Below are 19,865 nucleotides of genomic sequence, written 5' to 3'. Positions count from 1 at the left end.
TATCGCTGCTTTGAAAGAGGCTGCATATAGAATTTATTATTAATATTATTTAATGCCATATACATTCCTGCGTTCAGCCCAGTCTGTCGCTCTCTATTTCCTTCTCTCTGTCTCGTACTATTTCCTCCTTACACAGCTGCTCTGGCTCTGATAACCACTGGCAGTTTGGTTCTAGATTCAGGGGTGTTCAGGCTAGACCCCCACTGGGCCTAGAGGGTCATACAAAAGAGAGAAACTGTATTTTAGACTGTTAAAGTTAATATGTGGATTTAAGATACTGTTTAACTATATTAGCATAATTATATATACACATACCTAACTATCTATATCTAGTTTGTATAGTTTATGATGAGCTGCTTCAGTCATATATGAGACTTTCCCTTGTACTCAAATACAACCTCTAGCATCTGAGGTAAAATGAACTTGTGAATGTTTAGAATATAGTCTAATATGTGCCAATTAATTTGTCAAAAAGTAATGAAACCACAAAACATGACCTTCACCCACACACTAATGACTGGTGACATCATCTCATTGCCTAAAGTTCCCTTAAGGCCACTGGAGTGCTTGTTACCTATATCCCACTGCTTTTATGAACCAACACAGGCCTGGATCTCTGCATCATCACCACTTTTATGAACACACACCCCCACACACACAGACAAACGCATGAACACAGGCCAGCTCACCTGCTGCACCACAGTTATCCTACTTTTATCTGTTCATAAATTTGAAATGTACTGCAGCTGCCACAGTGTGTGTGTATGTGTGTGTGTGTGAGAGAGAGAGAGAGAGAGAGAGAGAAAGAGAGAGAGAGAGACTAAGGGCTTTAATCTATGATGCAAGTTTCATTTTCTCCATCACTGATATTAAATTATGTGTTAAAATGGGATCACGGTAGAACAATGTTAGGCTTGGTCCTTCACAAACACAATGTGAACATAAAGGAATCCAGGAACGTTTTGGACCAAATGGAGAGTTCTCACAATTCTGGGCCGGGTAGCTTGTTAGTGTGCTATCAAGAGCAAGTAACTTAGTCTCTATATTTTATGTTAAATTCCTGGCATATGCTGCTGGATATACTAAAGGTTCATGTTCTACAGCACTTGGCAGGTGAATGTTTTTATAAGCAATTAATTATGGCTCTGTCTGGCCTGGATTTCAGATATCAAATATTTTCTCGTCTTATGTTGCCATGGCGAACAATCAAGCTAAACAGAATAGTGAGTGTCTCAGGCCGAGCAAAGGACAGAGCCGAGCTCATATCTGTCTTCGGCGTCCCGGTTCAGAGGGTTAGACGTCGTCTTATCTGCTGTCTCTTTACTGTCAGGTCAAACTCTCCATCCACCAACACCAGCTGAAAGACTTTTGACTGCTCAAAGGGATTTTGAGAAAGCAAACAATATGTCTACTAAAAAATGTCTATTGGACTACTGTTGACAGAGGCAGGGATTTGATGATGCTGTACAGCGGAGATTAATCTCTGCCGATTCAATGAACTGAAATTATTTTATAAATATAAATAAATTAAAAAAACATATATATTGTAAGAATTATATATATACACATTTCATGTATCATGTATATATATATATATATATATATATATATATATATATATATATATATATATATATATATATATATATATACACACACACATTTATCTATCTCTATATCAGGCAAGTTAATTAATTTTTCTTTACAAAAATATGAATTTTTCATATTAATATTTTTCCCTTTACATATAGCCAAATTATTCAAGGTGAAATATGTAGTATTTACATGTATGTAATATTTTAGTATGTTTCATATGATGATGCATTTTCATTTTCAACTCAGTGGATATGCATGACTCATATATGACCTCCATATTTCCGTGATTTGTAAAACAGGAAGAGGAAGTCAGTAAGATTCGCATAAATGAGTTACAGTAGAACGATCCGCCCTTCAGAGAGAGAAAGATTTAAACTGTCCCTGAGGAAAACCGTCCCCTTTAACGGAATCATTGTAATAGAAAATAACAGGTTTCTGATCAGCGGTTCTCAGAAAAATCCATCAAAACATTCAGGCTTACCAGAGAGATGACGGCGAGATCGGTTAGTTTGTTAACGTATATCACCATATTGTCCGGCAGTATGTAATACAGAATGAAAGATGATTTTAATAGCAGAGTATCTGTCAGGATCACAAAGATAAAGAGCTTCCAATTGAATGCAGATGTGTTTACGCCATCTTTTTTTTTTTTTTTTTTTTTTTTTTTTTTAACCTGGGTTCATCCATGGTGTGTTCGACCCGGGCCACTTTGGACGACTGGTAGGAGAACTTGGTTCATGTCATTCACAAATCTATCCCTTCTCACTCGTACACCGCCTCGCTGAACTGCCCGGCATCTCCTGCTGTGGCTTTTCTAACTCCCATGTTCCTGTCTGCCTTTCTCAGAGAGTAGCAGTGCGGTTCTCGTTTCGTTGTTGAGTGGTTTTCCCCTCTGTGTTACACATGTAATCAAATCGCCATCCAAACCACACACCTCACCACAATGTCAGCGAATCACTATCACTCGCTACCAGAGCTGTGACCAATCACATCAGGCCTGTCCATCACACAAGGGGTGAACCGTGGGGCGAGGCATCCACATTAATCATACCTGACAGGGTTAATGGACGGCTGACGTCCCCCCCTCAATTACCAGACGCAGGTTCTGATATTAACGCTGAGAGAAAACTTTATTTTCCTAGCAGTGCTTCTTCCAGGTTTTAGTTTTTAAAGTGACATTTTTTCCAGGACTTTAACTGCGTACAATTTGGAGCAATTTTATCTTTTTTTTTTTTACGTATTATTGATGCTGACATCCACACTATACCTTACATACCTGTGTTGAAATCATCCATCATGTTTGTATGGCTGTTTTCTTATAAGAAACCCCAAGGCTGTATCATGTTGATATTTTCTATATGTAAGAATGAATTAGAAATAAATAGATAAATGCATACACACTTGACTACATGCTTTAAAAATAATCCATTAAGATATTGCTTATCTTAACAGAAACAATGTTACCATATTAGATAAAACACATTTCCAGCTAGAAAATATGAATTATTTGATTGGACAGCTATGGATAAATTTGAGTTTAACTGATGAACACAACAAATCTGTATGGTATATGAGTTTGATTTCTCTCTCTGTTTGTATGTATCTGATTCAGTCATTCATTTGTTCGTTCATTCATAACAATTTGACACACATCTGAAAGAATGCGATATAGCAGGTTAGAATTTTCTATAATATTTGCTAATATTTTCTATAATATTTTATACTGCTGGGTTTTGATTAAAGACAAGGAACATATGTGAACCCTGGACCACAAAACCAGTCATAAGGGTATATTTTTCAAAACTAAGAAATAATAAATAAGCTTTCAATTGATGTATGGTTTGTTAGGATGGGAAAATATTTTGCTGAAATCCAACTATTTGAAAGTCTGGAATCTAAGGGTGCAAAAAAAAAAGGTTCTTAGCAGTGTATATTATTATAATCCAATTTTATTGTAGGAAATTTACAAAAAAAATCTTATATAATTTTGACCTATACAATTTTTGGCCCCTGCAACTTAAAACTGTTTTTGTGGTCCAGGGTCACATATTAGAATCTAAAGGGAAAGGTTAATTCTAAAATGTTTGTTATTTTTTACATTTACAGCACTGGGGTCTTTGTTACTCACACACACACACACAAGATGTACAGTCAATTTTCAAAGAACACGAGGTTAAACAAGTTCATTAATATAATTATTCTGCTTATACTAACTGCAGTTTCCTAATTTAAGTAGTAATCTTACATGGTATGTGGAAACAAGACCAAATTCAAATTCTAATGGTCATGAATTTCATTACATTTGGGGTCATCTGGTAATGCAACACACATTTCCACGCAAAGTCTCTGTTAGTGTAGTAATTGCTCTAAAATCTGACCTTGTTCTTGGCTTGCGGGGTTTTGATCAAAGTTGGACCAGGCCGTTTCACTGCGTCTCTGGAGAAGAGAGCTCCAGGAACATGCCAGTCTGAATCTACCCATAACTGAACAAATTTCTTGCGCTCCTGCGCGGCGGGGCACGTAGTGTTCTGCAGAGAATTAACATTTGGAAACAATGACACAAGAACATATCACCACACAACAGTAGAAGCGCTCTGTTCCGTACACACAAACACACCTTGAGAGCCAGATAGATGTGTGTTTGAGAGGAAATGGGTTGCTCTAAACAGTGATCGCTTGAGTATATCATGTGTACAGTGGAAGTCTGTGAGGCCCTCATACTGTAGCCATTACGCTGCATATGTTAGCATTCAGAGGACTTCCTAAACATTTCCCATAATTGACCTTAAAGGCAGTGTTACTATAACCTGACAGGAACCATTCTGCATCTAGTGTGGCACTGTACTGGATGTCAGTTGCAGTGGGAAGTGTCGAATTCACACATGTGGTATCTTTACACGGTGGAGGTTTATGTTTACTCAATCAGTGGTTTTCTTGGGGTTTGCTCTTAGATGAACAAGGATAAACTAAAGCGTGATTGCGCTTCTGACAGCACGTTGTGGATGGAATTCGCTAATTTAATTGCGTCCGCTGATAGAGTGGTTTATTTGTGTGCGCTGTCTGCATTGAATCAGGGAACATTTAGCACAGCATCAGGTTAACACTGCAAACCTACCCAAACAATTAGTGGTGAACCCAATTTGCATGACGCATTTCCCCGTTTTACTGGCTGGTTCTGATTGCTGGGTAGTGGAGGATGCAGGAGAATACATAGAGTTGGTTGCGCATAAAAAAAATAATAAAAAAAAAGATAGGTGTTCAGTTCAACTTGGATGTATGCACCTGATTCCTTCAGAAACACAGTAGGATTTTTCCATTGGCCTTTGGATCATTGCACTCTGTGAACAATGGTTTATGATTATTGCACTTTTTTTTGCTCATTATGATAATCTTCACAAATGAACACAATGTTGTGAAGAATACAAAACAAAACGCTATTGAAGCTTTTATTTTTATTTTTACAGGCTATAAACTAGCTACACTGCGGTCATAAGACTTCAGACAACTCTTGTTTAAACACAAGACAACTCTTCAGACAACTCTTTGTTTAAAAAACATTTCATTTTAGTACTGTTTGTAAGAATAAGTGGGGTTTTATTGATATATTTTAAGTTGTAAAATAAACTGAATCTATCAATCCATATATCTCTTAGTGCTGTCTCTCAACAATTAATTGAGATTAACAGCAATATATGTATGTGTCCTGTGAATATTTATTATGCATGCCTGTGCTTATATTAATATATTTATGTAATATGTGATTAATGGTGATTAATCATTTGACAGCACTAATATATATATATAGATAGATGGATGGATTGATGGAAACAAAAGTGCTAAATGCTAACTTATTTCCTGGTTTGGGCCAACAACAATATATTATCCCTTCAGCACTACATTGTTAAAAAAATATGTAGAAATGCTAAGAATTTTAATTCCTTGTTCAAATCTTTAGTGGGTTCACTTCTGTGTGATCCTCAACCGTTAGCAGGCTAATTTTCTTCTTTTGTGTTTGAATTTTTTACTAAGAGACTGTCAGCATCTGAGTGATGCAAGTTTGAGACGTCTTGCCATTTGATTTTCTAGCTCTGAAGAACAGAAGCTCTGTTGTACTCATCCTTTTATTCTCCTCCATCCTCTCACAGAAGACAAGAGCCTCTAACACTCCTGGAACACACCCCTTCCTCTTCCCCCTCGCTCCTCAACTCGAAACATGTGCGGGTCTGATTTCCATGCCCTCGGCAAACCACTCCACCGGGAGCTTTTGTGGAAAACTTCATACTTTTAGCAATCATTTGTGGCCGACTAATTTGCTCCCTAGTTTGAGTTTACATTCCGGAGTGTGACATGATCTATTTTTGCAAAGATCCGGAGTGAGAGAGCGCTTACATGTCATGTTTGGCCTCCAGACCTGGAGAAAAGAATGAGTGAGATATTTACATCTTAAATACATAGTTCTAACACTGCTTAACTAAATCACAAGCGTAATCTCTCTCTGTCTCTCGCTCTCGCTCTCTTTAACATCATTATGTATAGATTACGAAAGGCTTGTTTTTTTTTAACTAGCAGCTGCAACGGAGCAAAACCGTGACCGAATGGTGAAGTTTTGTCAGTTCAAATCAGATGAATCACTTGAATCAAACATGACTATGAAGATCCTTGCTTCATACGCCCTTGTTGCATGTATTTACATTGGAGGAAAAGCATTAGGACGATGTTTAGACCCTGTTTGGTACGTCTCTCGGCATATATCCTCAGTCCAGAACTTCTGCGAGGAGAGTTTTTGTTGGATGCTTTCATCCATCCACAACAACAGCGGGAGATTATTACTTACCTCCTTCTCTAAATCCTATTAGAGAATATTGAATATCCAGCATGTCGTTTCGTTTATTCGTGGCTTGTGTATGCGTCCATTTGTAAGGTCACTGGCAGACCTCACATGTCCTACCGTCTCAGGAGTTTCATACTGGAAAGTGGCTCTTCCCGGCCAAGCCAAACGGGATGACGTAGGTTTATTTGTTATGGTCAGTAATCCATTTATCCTGTCATCCCAAACCGCACACACGCCCACACCCTCACCCCGAAACCTCAGAACTCTGTACGCTTTCTTTTGGCAAAGTTTAAGCAAATATCAGCGCAGGCTGGGTCCCCTTGTTAAACACACTCTCTGATCTTTGTGTTTTCTCCCCCTCTCTCTTTCTCCATCATTTCTTTCACCCTTTGTCCACTTTCACAACATTTTCTAATGGATGCAGTGGCCAACTTCTATCTTATTGATTTATTGATTAGTGCAGTGTGTGTGTGTGTGTGTGTGTGTGTGTGTGTGTGTGTGTGTGTGTGTGTGTGTGTAAAACAGTGAGTTTGTGTATTCCACCTCTGCTCACAGTGTTGCTGTGAAGGAGCAGGGTTTGTCTCTCCTCTCTAAATGTGTGTGATCTCTCACCTGCTGAGGTAATAGTTTAGCATAATCACCAGGGAGCCTCTTCAGAAGTCACAGGTATTTATCTTAAAGTGGCACTGAGCTTCACGTTCACCTTCCTGCTGTGGTCTAGCGCGTCCCCTGCAGCCCTTCGCTCTCTGCACTTTTAACTTGATTGACTACAACTGTTTTTGGTACTATATCCATTCACCTATAATTACATTTATCTTTAGTATTTTTTTTTTTTTTTACAACAATCAGTTGATCAGTTTTTCATTTTCATTAAAAACTAATTTCTTTAATGCAGATTTTAATGCAATTTGGTATGACAATTTAATTATTAATAAATTGAACAGCCGAACAGAAGAATTCAGGGTTTGAAGTAATATGATAATATAGATTTGAAACTAATAAATATCGATCATCAATCTTCAGTGTGTTATGCGATGCAGAAGTATTAAATACTTAAAAAGTGACAGATTTATTAGTAAGAAGAGCGAGTGGCAGAGTCATATTGGCCAGAAATACATATGTTTTCTTGTGTTTGAATGTGATGACCAGAGAACACAAGCTACTGATTGTATCTGAACCATTTGGTGTCTTACTCTTAGTAGGGCTCAAAATCACCCTCCGTGGGTGTCTTTCATTTATTCGCTTTGAATGTTCTCTCCCGCTCTGTCCATTTGCTGTTAGCATGCTGAATGTTAGTCAGCGTGAGCTGTTCTTCAACCCTGATAACAGAAGAGAAAGATCACAAACTGTGTGAAAGTGTGAAACACACCTTGTCACGGCAGCACATTGTGAAGGGTGACAACGTGACACTGTGGCTTAGGACTTTGTTAAACTTGACACATTACTTGGACAGTAGTGCCTGTTTAGACATAACACAGACTTAGACTGAACATTAGTGAAAACGCTAATTTCCTGTATTGGGGAACATCTTAAAACCTGTCAGCTACTCATAATTTAAAGTAGTTCATTAAATTATTATAATATATGGTACTATACTATACTATATTATTTGCTATACTTTCAGTTACAGAACAACTATTGTTTATTAGCTTTTACACTACCATACAGAAGTATGAGGTGGATAAGATTTTTTTATATGTTTTTGAGCGAAGTCTCTAAGGCCCAAGAAGGGTCTATTATATATATTATATAGTGTTATAGTGTTGTTTTTGGACAAAAAATATTTTAGACTTAGTTACTCCCCAGCACTGGTAATTCCTCTCCAGCTTTTTTTTTTCTGGATAAAAACTGAATGTTGAATGTTAGGGATATGGGATGACCTTGACTGCAGTTTTTATTGTGTATTCTCTGGGCAGAGGCCCTGAGGGCTTTCTTTAAGAGAAGCACACAGGAAAGTGGGTTCAGACTGAAAGATAGAACTATGTGTGTGAACAAGACGATAGATAGATAGATAGATAGATAGATAGATAGATAGATAGATAGATAGATAGATAGATAGATAGATAGATAGATAGATAGATAGATAGCTTCAGTTGTTTAGAGTGTAGACCGTTTTGTGTAGGTGTTAAGTTAAATGAAATCAAACACAATCTGGTAGCGTTGCCACACCTTCCTTAAAATCATAGCGGCTCAAGAGTGTCAGAGACATTTTATGCATAGGCTTGTCTTCACTTCTTTTGAACCCAGGTCACAGGCAGGCGTCAGGAGGCTTGTTTGTTATATGGTTCATATTGGTCTTTTTATTCACAGAGTCTAGAAGCTTCTGTTTGAACAGGGTCCCTGCAGAATGAAAAGACGGTATGTGGACTGCAAAGAAGGCTGTGATAATTGCTGCTCTTGACAATCAGATGATAGAGTGCTTTAACTGAGACTTGTGACTCTCGCACACCTTCGCGTGCTCTAAACACATGCAGAGACGTGGGGCTGATGTCTGCGCTGCGTGCTGTCTTCCACACATGTACGGAGATGACAAAAGGGTTTAGATGTTACGCACGAGAGGAGGGATGTTGACACACATGCTGGGTGTGTTCTAAAACATGCTCGCATATGTGAAAACTAGAGAATATACAGTAGCTTGCATTTGGACAGCTAAGTCACATTTCAAATTTAGAAATAAGGCGTCTGAAACCAAAACATATCTGAGGTTTCCCCCTACAACGAATAACTAATAACTCTATGACTTTTAAACAAAAATCGGTCTTAATGACAGTTTAAAGACAACATTTTTTTAAAACATTATTATTGTTGCTGTTATTTGTATTTTTTTTTATTTTTTACACCATATGTTGTGAGATTTGAGCTTTTGTAGAGGCCAAGCGTCATTAATGACGTATTACAGTCAGTGAGTAATATGATGATACAATGACCCAGTCAGAATAACATTCAAATTACACGTGCTACAAAATTATTTATACACACACAACAATATACAACAAAAGACTAAATATATCTCCTTATTTGAAGACTTTTATTCCATAAATGGCACATCTCTTCAAATTGCATTAGTGTGTTGGCTTTTTAATATAAAAAAGAGTCCTAAATATTTATCATTTGATATTTACTGTTATCCTAAGTGTTTGTTTGTTTGTTTGTTTGTTTTTTTACATTTTGTATTGTTTAATGAAATGACATCCATGCATTATTAAGTTTAAAAAAAATTGAGGTCACTATCGAAAGTCATTTAAATAGTAACTCCATGGTCATGTGTTTTTTTTTTTTTCACGAGCAGGATTCAAATGCAGTCAGACACTAGAAAGTAGACAATAAACATGTATGACAGCATTTGATACGTGGAGATATTTGAAACAGGACAGTCCTTTGTGAACGTTCAAGTGATCTGATCACAAAATGTTTTGGTGCCCATTTACACCTGTATTTAGAAATGACTGCTCGTGATCAGATCACCCAAGTGGATGTTAATTCCAGGTGTAAATGGGGTCTAAATGTCTATCAGGGATTTAAAGGGTCTCTGAACACTGAAAGGTGGAGGTTTAGCCTGTTAATTATATGTAGAGACTGAAGGCATTTGCTCTGTCTGACACAATCTTTCACCATGACAAATTCCTGGCAAATTATTACAGAATCCTGTTGGAATTTCATGTAGCCACAAACACCAAGCAGACATTTTTGTTTCTTTCTGAGTGTCTGGGAGCCACCCTGTGGCACATCTGTCCAGACTGTAGCTCAGCGGGTGTGTTAGTCGTGAGCACTTCTGTGGTTTTCAGATCCTGGGGATTAAATGGCGCTGGAAGAAGAGGATGAACACTTCTCTTTCCCATTCAACAGTCTCAAGAGATCCGCTTAACACTTTTCACAGAGAGAGAGAAAGACAGGGCACTCTATTCTTCCCTTTGTCTGTTTAAAGCGCATCTCTTTGAGGAAATGAGAGAGCGATCAGGGTTTATTCAGAGAGATCAGTCTGTCTGTCATCGACTTACATTACATGAAGCTTTTTGTGAATGTGGAAGTGTTTTGCACAGTTTATGAACTCCAGATATTCCATTTCATTAAAATGATCACTAAAATACCCTGATGCATGATTATTTAATAGTGCTGATTGTATTTGCCCTCCCTCATCCTGTCTCTTTTCACTCTAAACAGATGAATAGCTCTGATTTTTTTTTTTTTTTTTTTTTTTTTTTTTTTTTTTTTTTACAGAAGGCTTTATTTTTCATTTCTAAGTTTTTTTTTTCTCTGAAATAGAGAAAACAGTTTTATGGACCATGAGAGAAACACTGTGTTCTCCACAGAACAGTTTGCAGGCCCATCAATCTGCTTACACAATGGAAACACATGAGTCAAAAGCACAGATGACCAGAGGACATCAATGCCTTTATCTTTCACAAGTATGCGCAATTGCTAATAATCAAAAAATACAAATAAAAAGAGGGAAATGAGGGCTTTCTTAAAGGGATAGTTCTTTAAAAAAAGAATTCCTTCTGTCGTCTATTCACTTTCATGTCATTCCAAACTTTCAAGCTTCAAAAATGATTTAAAACACCAATAAAGTATCCTAAAATGTAGTCTGTACAACTTGTGCACTACATTCCAAGTCTTCTCAAGTCATACAATAACTTTGTGACTGAAATTTAAATCAGTTAGTCAGTGAGCTGAACTCCAGAGACGCATCACTCTGATTTGCAATCAAATTATTCAGTTTTGTGAACTGAATCGGTTGATTCATTGAAAAGATCTGACACAAATCAAACATCTCCACATGTCTCATGAACATGCTGGACTGGAAAACTAATGTTGGTCTGTTCATCTGACAAAACTACTGTATGACTCCAGTAGACTTGGAATATAGTACACAAGTTGTATAAACCACATTTATGATATATGTATGATGTTCTTGCATCATTTTTTAATCTTGACAGCCTCAGTCCCTGTTCACTGTAATTGCATTGAAAAAGGCAATCAGTGCAATTTCAAAAGGAAGTGATTGACAATAATTCAATAATCAGTTTCTTTTGGTGGTGATTTTGGGTGTCTATGCCTTTAAGACAATGGCTTTAGAAATGATAGAACAGTGTTGGCTGTGAGTATGTCCTGCAGCTCTATATTGTTTGACCGAAGACACATTGTGCACTTTTTCAATGATCTCTATAAAATATATGCAATCTGCTTTTGCTTACAGCATGCTACTCTCTCTACTCTACTCTTTCCTTCTCCCTCCCTCCCTTTTTTCATTTTCTCTGTAGTGTGCTTTGTCATCCCATTCAGTCCATTACAATCCCCTTCTGTAAAAACATTCCTCTCACTTTCAGTATTGATAATGCTGGCTCTGAGACAACACCAAAGTACATTCCTCTCTTTCTGTCCTCACAGTTTTTTTTTTCATGTTGATAATCTATTTATTTTTGTCTCTGTATTCATTTAGCACACTTTTGACGTGTTGTCCTTTCAACACAATGATCATTTTTGCTAGAGGAAAGCTTTGTGTTTTATTTATTTATTTATGTTTCCAGGAAAGCTGTGTTATCCAAGTAATTCGTCACAATTAATGACATTAGCGCTGGTATTTTTATTCAGATTAATTTGATTTTCCTGTCTGAGATAGGCTAATGAGAATAGAGGGGAGCGTTCGGTGGATACACGTCGGGCCAAAAACAGATGCCCTAACGAATGTTCGCGCAGTACAACGCAATCCTTTCTGAATGACGGAACTGACGATGTTGAAACCGTATACAGCATGGCGGAAACTTTTTCGAGATCGGAATGCAGCAAATTATATTCCCTCGTGCAATGAAAACACAGAAAGCTATTGCCACATGAGAGGTTTGAACAAAGGCCTGGAAGAGCGAACCTGTCTGAAATGATGATTGAGTTTTCTGTGAGCCGCATTCGCTCCCCCACTTTCAAGCCTGTTTCGAATTTACGAAAGACAAATTCTTAGCCTGTCCGATAACACGCTTGAACATTGCCGTTCTTTAAAACTATTGATGCTCTAACCTATAAGCTCTGCAGGACTTTCGTTAGCTGTACGTTTTCAAGAAAGCGCTGTTATCACTTCCAGATGTGGGTATGGAACGAAATGCAATATTTATCAAGGACAATTTATTAATCAGGCCTGCCTGCAGAGGCAGCGGTGTGGAGAGAGAACTATGGCGTAGCGCGACGGGAAGATGAAAGCTTGTATATGATATGGGGGCCACTGTAAGCCAATCTGGCCAGCATTATAAGATCAGGTTTCTGCACTCTCTCTCTTTCTCGTTTAATGAACAGGTTCATTTTACTCAGTGCTCATCAAATGCCTCTTTGGTTTTTAAAGCAAACTTTGTGTCAGAGCATATTATGGTCCAAATTATTTAAAGAAGACAGAGAGAGAGCGAAACCAGTGGGTATTTTTTTTAAACAATAAACTCTGTCCTGTTATAAGCTATTTGAGTCCAGATGGTTCTCTCATGTGGTACAATAAACAGTAAACTTAAATGATGCTGTTCAGCTTTCATGTAAAATCAGACATAAATGAAAATGAAATGTAATTTTGTACATTAATGAAACAAAGAAAACATGCAGTTTGTCTGAACAAGTTAGAATCAGCTTGTTTGTAAAAAAAAAAAAAAAAAAAAAAAAAAAAAAAAAAAATCACAAGTGTTTTCTGACCTCTATGGTTTTCACAATCATGATCTAATTATCCAATCAGATCAAAGCCCCCGGGTTCCAGGGCGGCTGTTGCCGTGGTTGCTCTAAGTGGTTGGACACACAAGTGGGTCACACCTCAGGTGTGTGACCTCACGCAGGAAAATGACAAACAACATGTCAGGGTGACACCTTCTCACTACGGTCGCTTCTGTAAAGACTCAACAGACTAATAGCATTACTGTTACCAACCTACTGTTAATATTATTACAATTCTAGCATTAGATGGCAACAAAACTTTTTTGGTTATGACCAAAGCTGAATTTATTTGATTATAAATACAGTAAAATCTAATTTTATATAATATTTTTACTAAATGAAATGACTGTCTGCTATTTTAAGATATTTTTAACCTGAATTTTTGGCAGCCATTATTCCAGTGTCACATGATCCTTTAGAAATCATACTAATATGCTAATGTGGTAAATTTTTGGTTTTTTGGAAAGCATAATAGTTCTCTATTCTTTGATGAATAACTGAAATTACTGAACATTATTGTAATATAAATGTGAAAATTTTATAAACTACCATTAGACAATACAAAAATGTCAAAACAGTCTCTAATATTAAACATATATATGTGGTACTTGTATTAGGATTGTCCAAGTTATCCAGGTGCAGTGTAAATTAACCTACAAGTCATCTATTTTTAGACAGAAATGCAGCTGCAGTCTCTTTTTATAAACCTCACCTTCTATTTGGATATGAATTTCAAAGACCATAGTAACAGAGCAGCAATGTTCGGACCGACTGCTGATAAATTAGCAGTATGCACAATTTGTAAACCAAATGTGCCACGCTCTCAAATTTTAACCCTCTTGCCTGACACGCACAAATGAACCTGTAATTCAGTCTGTTTTTGAGCTGGACAACTCCAAGTATAGCATCCATATGACTTTTGTGCATCATTTGTCATTTTCATAGTGATCCTGTTCTCTGATTTTACTCTAATATTAGTTGAAAATGAAACCTCACAAAGAAAGCAAAGTGCCTCTGTTTCTCATGTTACATGTCGCTAGAATTTCACATCATAAGAAAACGGCAACAATGTGCAGTTTACAAGCTGCTCGACAAAATAGTTACACGCACGTACATGCAATTCAATGCACCGTTCATGTATTTACACTGTAATGCGAGACCAAGTCGTGTGCGATGGCATCATATTGCAGAATGAAATGCCAGTTTGAGGATATATCTCTCATTCATTGATGTTCTAGGAGTAGTAATGCTCTGTCTTTAGTAAATGATGTCTGTGAAAGTGTCTTTACTTTTATATAGCTGTCAGTCAAAACATGGGGTAAAGTATGTAAGTGTGCAGGCATGCTATCACACACACCCATGTTCTGTCATAAATCAGTTCCTGTCATTTTTGTCTGAGTGTGCGGTTGTGTGTCCTTGAGTCGTCTCATTCTCTTGTATCACTGTAGTTCTGTTTCGATCTGGTATGAAGAAAATGTTAAAGATTTTTTCCTTGTGGTTTATTTTGATGACTGTCTTTTCTTTGGACTAAACTTCTCAGCGCTTTAATCCTTCAGCAGCTTCGAACCCTGATGAAATTTCCAAACATTTATAACTGAAGCTTTTTTTTATTTATTTCGTCTGTGATGGGATTTGGGTGTCCGGTTTCCACATGTATACATACAATACATCCATTGAGGGGCCATGATAATTTAATAATATCGAATACCAAAGTTATCACTGTAAAAATAGCCTTGAATTTTTGGAGTAATTCTTGTAAAATATACTCTCGCATAGTCAAAGCGGAACATTTCTCTTCGCTCCCTCGTGTCCTAGGAGCTTCTGTAAAGAATTGAAAGCGTGATTAATTAAAAGAGGTTTTGGAAAATACAACAGGCCTTTTTTTTTTAGCAGTGGTCTCAATCCAAGGAAAATCTTCAGTGTGATAACTGTTGTACATTTTAAAAGCGAAACGTTTAAGCGATTAGACCACAGGCATGTACACTATGGCAGATGAAGCTGGAGTGTGGGTGTGCAAAAGAATGTTTCTTGAGCTATTTTTACAGCTGATGAAGAAAGCACTACAGTGTGGGGAAATCAAGGTGTATCCTTATAGGCACAAATTTGTCTTATTCCTGCAGTCAAGCAAGTTAAACAGCATTAAATATAACATGAAATCAACATGCATGCATGTTCCTGGTCTTGTGGACGAATAGAACTCAATTGTCAAATGAATATTTAATAATCAATATTCAAACTGTTTGCCTTTGTTATCCTACTCGAAATAGCTTGTCGTTTTTATTTCGGCTGATGTCACTTTGGCCGTATTTTTAGAAATGTTACATTCGCTCTGGCGCAATTCTTGTATATAACAGCTACTTTACACCATCCCTTTCATTCCCACCCTAAGTTTTCACATTGAACATTCTGTTTCACTTGGAAATGCATTATATTACGCAAGTAAAACGGGTTACGAATGTTAGTTCATGTTGATCGAAATATATTTGATGTCTTTTTAGGGGCGAATTAATTATTAAAGGTGAGTGTCTTGAGTGTGCTTGTTTGTTGACTTGTTTCTGTATATTACAGTACAATCGCAAAAAAATAAAAGATGATGAGTGAAAATGTGACATCTGAATGTTTAAAGGTGCAATAGGAGATCTTGGAAACTTTAGCCATATAGTACTGAAAGCGTAACATATTTATCAATTCACTATATGCAAATTTAAGGGAAATCATCAACGAAAGCAATGCTGTAGTGCATCAGCTCGCTGAAGAGATCTGTGGCCATGTATGTTGCATTAGCGCTGTGGTATCTGGTCGTATAGCCTATAATACGCACTAACACATTTACTTTTTAACATTTTGGAAGGAGTAAAATTTACATGTGGTTTCAACAGCCAAATGCATTTGTACTTTACAAATGGAGGTCTTATGGTTTTGGAATGACATGAGGGTGAGTATTTTATGACACAATTTTCATTTTTGGGTTCATTTTTGGGTTATCTTTTCTAGGGTTTTCTTTGGGTTATCTTTTCCATCTTTTCAAGTAATTATCCCTACATTTGGGCACAATTGCAAAACATGAATTTAGTTATATATGTAACAAAATGTATCTCTTAGTTTACCTAATAACTTATTATTATTGACAGCTAAGATTATGTACATTTATTTTAGCACAGATATTCATCAAAGAATGCTTTTAAAAAAAAAAAAAAAAAAAAAACTAGTCTACAAAGGTTGCTAAAGGTGTTCCCTTTGTCTTTGGCATCCGGTTAATTCATTGGTTCTTGTTCATTTGCTTTACATTTAAATCATTCTGCTAGATCTTGGGCTGGTATCTTGACAGTTTGACCAAGAGTCAATGAATCAGGGCCATTTAATTTTCCTGTTAAACATTAGGAAGCTCATCATTCCCTTTGTTTTTATAGGTGGATGGAATATCTGCAAATGTTATTTCCAGCACGGTGCACATAGAGACTCGTGTAATTAGATGTCTGACAGGGTTTTTTACGGTTTGTCATGAGGGAGGTCAGCGAGTAAAAATTTCCAAATGCATTTTGGAATGAAATACGGTTCTTTACAGAGGGAAATTTTCTAACTCTGTACGTTCATGCGGCGTTGGAAAGGTGGACTGCCATTTCAGACACCTGTATCAAGATTTCCTATCTCTCGTTTAAATAATACAGCTGTATGTTTCCATCTCAGTTCTTGGGGATGACAGCTCCGTGTGAACCGAGCTGAACAAAAACATTTCCAGAGTGCAGTGTGACCACAACAAAGAGCCAAACGTTTCCACTGAAACGTCAGTGCCACCCTGCCCCTGACAAAACAACATGCTGACAAGTGTTTCGTCTAGAGCTTCACAGAGATGCCATTTCACTCAGACACCTTGACTGAAGGGAGCTTTCTGAATGTGCGTGTGTGTGTGTGTGTTTCAGAGGGGTGTTGGTTTTGGAGGACAATCAAACTGGCGTGAAGCATCGGCGGTCTTCATTGTCGTTCTGTTCATCCCGCCAGTTTTATTGTGGTTAGAGTTTAAGATAAACTCCCGCTCCGGCAGAGGGGCGACTCCTCGCTGCGACCGCTTTTTTCTTTATTTACTCTCTGGTGTATCTTTTGAAAGACTTTCAAACGGAGGAAAGGAGAGGGAGAAGGGACGGGAGATAGAAGTAAGGTTTTATTCTGTCATCATGCATTCCTCCGCGGCCTCTAGAGTCTGATGCTTTGAGAAGCATTAAGCAATTCGAGGACCTGTAAAAGGGGGATGTTTAGTGCTTCCAAACGTTGAATGCAAGCAAATGTGCACACAAACTCACCTAAACCGGATCATATGAGTTATTATTTTTTAACCAAAAAGTGTCTTTCTCTTTTTATTTGCTTTAAAAAAGTAGTTTTGCTGCTCTCGGTTTTCAAAAAAGAGGAGAGGAATTCCTTTTCTCCTGCTTTGTGTTAATCCAATTACCCAACACCTGCAGAGTACACTCATCTGCCAAATCCTCCCGTCCTCCTCCTCCTCTTGCTCCCTCTATCATCCTCCCTTTAAAAATGGTTTTGCGGAGAAATGGAATAATCTGTCAGACTGTTAACGTGGGTCCGGTTACACACCTGCCAAGTCTTAAGCTGAAAGAATAACACCAAACTGTTTTGAGGTATTTGAGAATGGATTAGAGAGAATTCAGGTACAAATCCAGAAACGCAGCAAAATCCGGAGCTCTCGTCATTCACTGTGTGCTTTACCTTATACGCTTTCAAGATGTTTAAAGTTTATATTAAACTCGGCTGGCATCTGAGTTTTTCGGCGGAAGATGAAAAGGTGTTACCGTATCCTCCGATAACTTCTGTCCGTTGTGCTTTGTTTCACAGGAAGTCATTGATATGATGGATAGCACTGTACGAGCTTTGAGAACGGCAAATTTACGGAAAAAATGTGTCTGTGTGACTGTTTGAGCTCACCAAGACATAAACCCTTCTGCTGGACATCTTTTATCCCGAGCTGTATCCTGAAATCTGTCGTGAGAAAATGGGGCGATCACTCAAAACAGAAGTTCCTGCTTCTACTGAGGGACGAAAATCCAGAACGAGCCCAGCACACCTTGTAGGCCTCTGTTTGACTTCCTGTTTAATGTTCAGCGGACAGGTGACAACTGAACTCCATCCACTCGCCCTGTTAATTTAGAGCCTCTTCCTTTAGGAGCAGATTGGCTAAAATAGGATTTGTGTTGTTTAAAGGAAACGTGACTTTATTCCACATCTTCAGGCTCAAAGTGGTCTGTTGGGAAGTTTGGGGTTGGGAATATTTGTAAAGGTTTTTGAAAGAAGAATGTCATGCTCTCAAAGGCTGAATTTACTTGATCAAATATACAGATAATTACAATAAAAAACCTTTGTAACCTTTCTTACTAAAAGCATTCAGTTTCTAAAGTAAAATATAACTTGCTGACCCCAAACATTTGAGTGTTACTATATATAAAAGTTATCTTTGTTTTTTTTTTTTTTTGTAATTTTCTAGACCGAAGTTTAATCACAGTTAAACTCTAAAAACAAATTAAAAAGACGCCTAGTATGAGTCTGTGGCATAAACCGAATGAATGAACCAAGCATAGAATCAGTTTACTGTAATAGAATGGAAGTCAGGGGTCATTCCCAAGTCATGGGGTATTTTTATGTTTTGCGGGTGTTCATGACAAAATAAATCCATATGATTACTCACACCCTGCTCTCATAGTCCGTAATAAGCTAAATAAAATACTACTCGGAAAATAACATTAAATCTCACGTAAGGGATTGCGGAGATTGTTCCATTATACATTTGTAAGAAAAATGTGTGTAATTACACTGAAACCTGTCATAACCGACCCACGTCTTTGAATGATGTTTGGGATTGTTAAAGTGAATTTATGTTTTTTCGTGACACACCCTTAGTGACTGTGTTTTGTGGGCCTGTAGCAGAGGAAGTTCAAATCTTCTGTTTTTCTCAATCTCAGGCTGAATCATTTGATGAAGCAGGATGGAGAAACTTAGTCTTCTGTTTCGGTTTGCTCTTTTAAGCACCAGGCCCAGGAACCATGCAGATCAAAGGAGAGCAGAGCCCCCCGAATCTGTGTGTGCGCATTTATATGCGTTTCTTGCTATGTCCCATTTGACTTGTTCTTTGTTCTATTAACATAACATGTCATCAGTAATTTGACCTTATGAAGTAGCTAACTGTGTCTCTCTCGCAGGGAAGAAAAACAATAAAAAAAATTGAGAGGAATGACAAAAAACAAGCAGTGAAAAAAGATCCCCCTTGAAGAAAATGGCCATCAGCACTCGTGCCATCTGTATTACCCACTCCAACCCTTTGTGATTCAAACTCCGTCGGCTGAAATCAGAAACAGACCGGCCGGAGCACTTAAAAACAGCTAAATTTAAAAACCTTTTACAGAAGGAGTAGTTTAAAGTCTTTGCTAGAGGCCCTTTATTCAAGCTTTGAATAAAAAAAAACAAAACATGCAATAAGTAGAACCTCATTTCAAATGGAAATGGAATAAAACGACGTTCATTTCTCTGTCCTCGCATTGTGATGCGAGAGAAGAATATGAACGTGGAAGAATCTGTGCCTTTTGCTCTCATTAAGATTGACCCTGACGGGCCATGATTCTTCCTCATGGTGTCACGGTTCAACTTATGCGGTTTTAGGACATAAACATTGTATTCGCATTCAAGCATGTAGATTTACTTCACTGTCATTTTCTATTAAACAGAAACCTAACAATACCTAAATCAGCTCTCGTTC

The 19,865-nt window shown here is 37.5% G+C and overlaps 1 long non-coding RNA gene across 1 annotated transcript in view; it reads left to right on the top strand.

Annotated features, from left to right (window-relative positions):
- LOC122356216 overlaps positions 1-18,448 on the top strand; it is a 33,414-nt gene extending 14,966 nt beyond the window's left edge. The window contains exon 3 of the long non-coding RNA XR_006252295.1: positions 17,954-18,448. This is a non-coding gene — a long non-coding RNA (uncharacterized LOC122356216). The remainder of the gene's footprint in view (positions 1-17,953) is intronic.
- Positions 18,449-19,865: the final 1,417 nt, after the last annotated feature.

Source organism: Puntigrus tetrazona, chromosome 13, assembly GCF_018831695.1.
Source record: "Puntigrus tetrazona isolate hp1 chromosome 13, ASM1883169v1, whole genome shotgun sequence".
In the NCBI taxonomy this organism is placed as follows: domain Eukaryota; kingdom Metazoa; phylum Chordata; class Actinopteri; order Cypriniformes; family Cyprinidae; genus Puntigrus; species Puntigrus tetrazona.
Note: the sequence above shows the minus strand (reverse complement) of the source record. Positions and strands in the feature narration are given on the sequence as shown.